Below are 5,727 nucleotides of genomic sequence, written 5' to 3'. Positions count from 1 at the left end.
AGTGCACGGGAAACAGACACAGCGGCTTCAAACAGATGCTGGCCCGTACCGCGTGCTTCACCGCCCCTGTAACTTCCCTTGCCCCTGCTTTGCAGCTAGGCCCTGAAAACCTTGATGGGGCTGGGCGTGGTGGCTCACGCCTGGAATCTCAGTGAGGCCAAGGCGGGTGGATCACCTGAGGTCTGGAGTTCCAGACTAGCCTGGCCAACATGGTAAAACCCCATCTCTCCTTAAAAAAAATACAAAAATTAGCCAGGCGTGGTGGCAGGTGCCTGAAATTCCAGGTACTCAGGAGGCTGAGGCAGGAGAATCATTTGAACCCGGGAAGTGGAGGTTGCACTGAGCCAAGTCCTTGCATTGCACTGCAGGATGGACAACAAGAGTGAAACGCCCTCTCAAAAAAAAAAAAAAAAGCCAGGTCAGGTGGCACATGTCGGTGGTCCTAGCTTCTTAGCCTGGAGGCTGAGGTAGAAGGATCGCCTGAGCATGGGAGGCGGAGGTTTCAGTGAGCAGAGATCGCACTACTGCACTCCAGCCTGGTTGACAGAGTGAGACCCTCTCAATAAATAAAACCAAAACCTTCATTATAGCCATGGTTTGGGGGGCGTCTGGCTATGGCAGGGGAACTCATTTGGTTTTTCTCCTCCTCTTCTATTTCTTGGAAGAGACGGGGTCTCTCTTTGTTGCGCAGGCTGGTCTCCAACTTCTGGGCTCATGCGATCCTCCTGCCTCAGCCTCCCAAAGTGGTGGGGTTACAGGCGTGAGCCACCGCAGCTGGCCTGTTTGTTTTTTTGGCGACAGAGTCTTGCTCACCCAGGGTGGAGTGCAGTGGCCTGATCTCAGCTCACCGCAACCTCCACCTCCTGAGTTCAAGCAGTTTTCCCGCCTAAGCCCTCTGGAGTAACTGGGATTACAGGCGCACACCACCATGCCCAGGTTAATTTTTGTATTTTTGGCAGAGACGGGGGTTTCACTGTTGGCCAAGCTGGTCTCAAACTCCTGTTTTCAGGTGATCTGCCCACCTCAGCCTCCCAAAGTGCTGGGATTACGGGTGTGAGCCACCGTGCCTGGCCAGCATTTTCTGGCTTGTTTTTTATATATTTTTTTGAGACGGAGTCTCACTCTGTCGCCCAGGCTGGAGTGCGGTGACGAGATCTGGGCAGCTGTGTTATATGTAAATTTTCTGTGCCGCCAAAGAAGTAGCACTCAAATATACGTTTTCCTTAGCTAGACAATTTACTTCTATAGAAGGGGGCGTCTCATAGATGGAGCAATGGCGAGCGCCTGGACAAGGGAGGTGAAAGTTCTTAACTATTTATCTTCTGTTTCTTTCCAACGTTTTGCTTTCTCTCCCTTTTCCTGTCTTATAAACTGGGGAAAAGGGGAGATGGGGAAAAGCTGGGTAGGACAACAGGAGAAGTGGTGGTCTCATTCTATATTTCCCCCCTTTGAGAATTTTCACCTTTTTAGTGGCAGTTCTCACTCTCATCTTTACTTTCTGAGTCTCTCTGTGAGATAGAGCAACAGTGATTCATATAATACACATGTGCTGAAGTTTTCTGATAAACCAAAGTAGCAACAAAACTTTTTATCATTTGAAAAAGCAAGGGTAATACACAGGGGAGCAGCAAGCAAGTTCCTATTGCTAGCAGTACACCTACAATGAGGGTTTTAAATCCTCCTAAAGCTGGAAACCATTTTCCAAATAAAGACCTAGGATCAAACTCATGCCAAACCTGTACAGGCACATGTGCCAACTTTGTCATGTCCCTGACTGTGTTTTTTTTTTTTTTTTTTTTTTTTTTTGAGACGGAGTCTCGCTGTGTGGCCCAGGCTAGAGTGCAGTGGCCCGATCTCGGCTCACTGCAAGCTCCACCTCCCGGGTTCGCCATTCTCCCGCCTCAGCCTCCGAGTAGCTGGGACTACAGGCGCCCGCCACCACGCCCGGCTAGTTTTTTGTATTTTTTTAGTAGAGACGGGGTTTCACCGTGTTAGCCAGGATGGTCTCGATCTCCTGACCTCGTGATCCACCCGCCTCGGCCTCCCAAAGTGCTGGGATTACAGGCTTGAGCCACCGCGCCCGGCCCCTGACTGTGTTTTCAACCACCTGTCCTTCAGCATCTATTTGTAGGCAGCAATTGGTTAAGTCAGATTTTCTACAGACTCCTCCTTTAGCTGCAAGTAGTCCAAGGCTAGTCTATTCTGATAGATAGCATTTCTCATTTGCGTTTCCTGCCGAGCTAAAACAGTCAAAGCTCTGCCAGTTTTATTAATAATTATTTCTAAGGCGGCCTGCAACCCTATGATCCGATTGAGCATGTAGATGGGGGTTCGGTATCCCCCTGAGCCGTCTCGTGCCCATGTGGCAGGCCCGTAATACTGTATGATCCTTTCAGGAGGCCACTCATTATCTTTCCGGTTTCCTATAACTATGCCTCTCTTTTCTCGGGCGGCGTAGATGGGGAAACCTAGGAGCTCACCCGTTTTTACAGGTAAGAAGAGAAAGGACGGTTTAATAGTGCCAATAACACAACTACCTGTCCATTTATTAGGTAACCGAATGTAGGCTCTGTGCCCACATACCCAGTATAGTCCAGCGGGAGCAGTCCAGTCCTGATAAGATTCTGGATGAGCCCAGGCAGTTTTTAATTTAGAAAATTTACTAAATGGGTTCTTTTCAGTGTGATTTAGGCCCCACCAAGTAATTGTTTTTGTTGTGCTGTTGTACAACTTCCGTCCTATACAATTAAGCTTTCCTACAGGGATGATAAAGTCTTTTCCTTCCCTAGCTGTACGGTAGTGTCCAATACTTGAGGTTTTTAGGACCCAGAAGTTGCTAGCTTGGGCCTTCTGAACTGGAATTATATCAGGAGCTGGATCAGTGGGCACCAACTCTCGGGCTTCCCAAGGATATCGGTCTCCCATAGTGGTTCCCCCGCGTACGTAACAAGAAGTAACATTAAGGGAATGAGCTACATTTTCTGCTAATTGGAGGAACAAATTTTTTGTCTTTTTCGGAAGTTCTGGTGCTGACAGATTCAGCTCCTCATAAAAGGTTTGAAACACTGGTTTGGGAGAGCGCCTGTAGACGTCCCCTCGGACTAAAATGGCAACATGGGGGTTTAACCCTGTCCCATCGATCCCCAGGGTTACGGGTTCTCCCTTTTCCCAACGGGGATCTGGGGGATTGGTGATTATTAGTTCCAGTGGGTTACAGTGACCGGCAGCACAGGAGGGGTGGCGGGGGTCTAGGGGATGGGTGATTATGAGGTCCGGGGGGTTACAACGACCGGCAGCACAGGAGGGTTGGCGGGGGTCTAGGGGACAGGTGATTATGAGGTCCGGTGGGTTACAGTGACCGGCAGCACAGGAGGGGTGGCGGGGGTCTAGGGGACGGGTGATTATGAGGTCCGGTGGGTTACAGTGACCGGCAGCACAGGAGGGGTGGCGGGGGTCTAGGGGATGGGTGATTATGAGGTCCGGTGGGTTACAACGACCGGCAGCACAGGGGGGGTTGGCTTCCCCTTCTGAAGATGAACCGGGTCCTTTTTGTTCTTTTTCCAAGTATCCCAAATAACACTTGGCCATAGGCACAATTTTCACAAACCCCTGACTCATGACAAACATATTTATTTTCTACTCTGTAGCTCCTTTCCCAGTTAAGAGAACCACATCCTGTTCCTAGCTTGTTACTATTAATGGCCACACAAGCATCAAATCTTAAGGCTACTTGTTTGGGGATTCCTTTTCCTTCTGTTATAGTTATTATTTTACTTGTATCACCTAGGAAAAGGCCAGTTCTTAATCTTATTTTGAAAACAGTGGTTGCAGGGGGCTCAGATGGGTTATAACACACATCAGGTTGGTCATTTCCCCGGCTACATACCTTGTTCTGAGTGGCATTATACAAGCAAGTTTCTTTCAACATTTCCATGCATTCATAATAACTATAGAACAGAAAGTTTGTTTTTTTTTTTTTTTTGAGACGGAGTCTGGCTCTGTCGCCCAGGCTGGAGTGCAGTGGCCGGATCTCAGCTCACTGCAAGCTGCGCCTCCCGGGTTTACGCCATTCTCCTGCCTCAGCCTCCCGAGTAGCTAGGACTACAGGCGCCCACCACCTCGCCCGGCTAATTTTTTTTTGTATTTTTTTAGCAGAGACGGGGTTTCACTGGGTTAGCCAGGATGGTCTCGATCTCCTGACCTCGTGATCCGCCCGTCTCGGCCTCCCAAAATGCTGGGATTACAGGCTTGAGCCACCGCGCCCGGCAGGAAGATTGTTTTAATTTGCTGTCCTACTTCAGTGACCTGATGAATACACTGGGAACAGTCACCGGTTTGAGTAAGGTCAGTTGAAGCCCTTACTGTATAAGTCCAAAATTTAAGAAAATGAATCCCACGATGAGATTCCTCATGCTTCGGCCGTGCGTGGACCAGTCAGCTTCCGGGTGTGACTGGAGTAGGGCTTGTCGTCTTCTTCAGGGTCACTCCGCAAGGGTTGTCCGGGCTTGGTCTTGCCTCCCAGGTTTCAGGCGCTGCAGGTTTTACAAGGCTGTGGTGGATCCAGGCTGGGATTCCCTCTACCTTCACAGCGGTGGGAGTGGTCAGGACGACAGTCTGGGGTCCTTTCCACCATGGGCACAAAGAGGCTACGTTCTAGTCCTTGATCCACACTGGGTCACCTGGGGAGAAAGGGTGAACTGAGGAGAATAAGCTAACAGGGCATCTCTCATTTACCCAGGCTGAGATTGTTTGTGTAATTTTCCCTAAAGCCTGTAACTGTCGCTGTAACTCAATTTCACCTAACTCTCGGGGAGTGCCTGGAAGTCCCCGCAATACGTGAGGGGGCCTATGATACAATATTTCATAAGGGGAATATCCTGTTCTTTTAGAAGGGGTACATCTAATTTTAAATAATGCCATATGGAGAGCCTGTATTCATTTTAATCCTGTTTCCTGATATACTTTCCCTAACTATTTTTGATAGTCCGATACATCCGCTCCACCTTTCCGGAACTCTGAGGCCGGCAGGCGGCATGCAATTTCCATGTGATCCCCAATACCTTTGCTGTCTTCTGTACCAAGTCAGCCACAAACCCCCGGCGGTTATCTGAGCCGATCCGTAAGCGCAGTCCAAATCTAGGAATAAGATCTCGAAGAAGCACACGGGTTACTTCAGGAGCTTTCTCAGTTCGTGTTGGATGAGCCTCCACCCACCCAGAGCAGGTACACACAAGAACTAGCGAACACTTGTTACCGCCACACTTTGCATCTCTGTGAGGTCCACCTGGAGATCTTCAAAGGGGGCTGCTCCATAAGCTTGTATGCCGGGCACCCCGGCCCCGTCCACGCCCCGCAAGAGGAGCTCGCTGGCCCCGCCACGCGGGAAGGGGCCGCTCCGCGGTCGTGGGCGGGAGGCCCCGGCTCCCTCTGTGGGGAGCCCTAGGGCCATGCAGAGACACGGAGGAGGGGAGGTGCCTCCCCTGAGCTCCTGGCGCGGCGACCCCAGGGCGCCGACTCACCGCGGAAGGGCTCAGCTCGCCCGGGCGCCGGTGCTGTCTCGGGTGAGGCTCCCGCGAGACTCTTCTCTGCGTCCTGGACTCACCGCGGGGCGCTCCCTGGACACTTGCCACCCGTTGCCGCCAAGGCCGGAACTCCGCGGAGCCCCTGGCAACGACGCGGTCGCGGCGCTGGGCGGAGGTTGCCCCGGGTTCGCGTCCGTCCCTCGAG

The 5,727-nt window shown here is 51.3% G+C and overlaps 1 long non-coding RNA gene across 1 annotated transcript; it reads right to left on the bottom strand.

Annotated features, from left to right (window-relative positions):
- Positions 1 to 3,614: 3,614 nt before the first annotated feature.
- Positions 3,615 to 5,724, bottom strand: LOC135968446 (uncharacterized). The gene is made up of 3 exons (XR_012427668.1): positions 5,520 to 5,724; positions 5,061 to 5,149; positions 3,615 to 4,679 (listed from the first exon to the last, which is right to left on the bottom strand). It is a non-coding gene; the product is annotated as an uncharacterized lncRNA (long non-coding RNA).
- Between the last annotated feature and the right edge of the window lie 3 nt (positions 5,725 to 5,727).

This window comes from Macaca fascicularis, chromosome 1, assembly GCF_037993035.2.
Source record: "Macaca fascicularis isolate 582-1 chromosome 1, T2T-MFA8v1.1".
NCBI classification, from domain to species: Eukaryota; Metazoa; Chordata; class Mammalia; order Primates; family Cercopithecidae; genus Macaca; species Macaca fascicularis.
The sequence above is the reverse complement of the archived record's forward strand: the minus strand, read 5'-3'. Positions and strand labels throughout refer to the sequence as shown.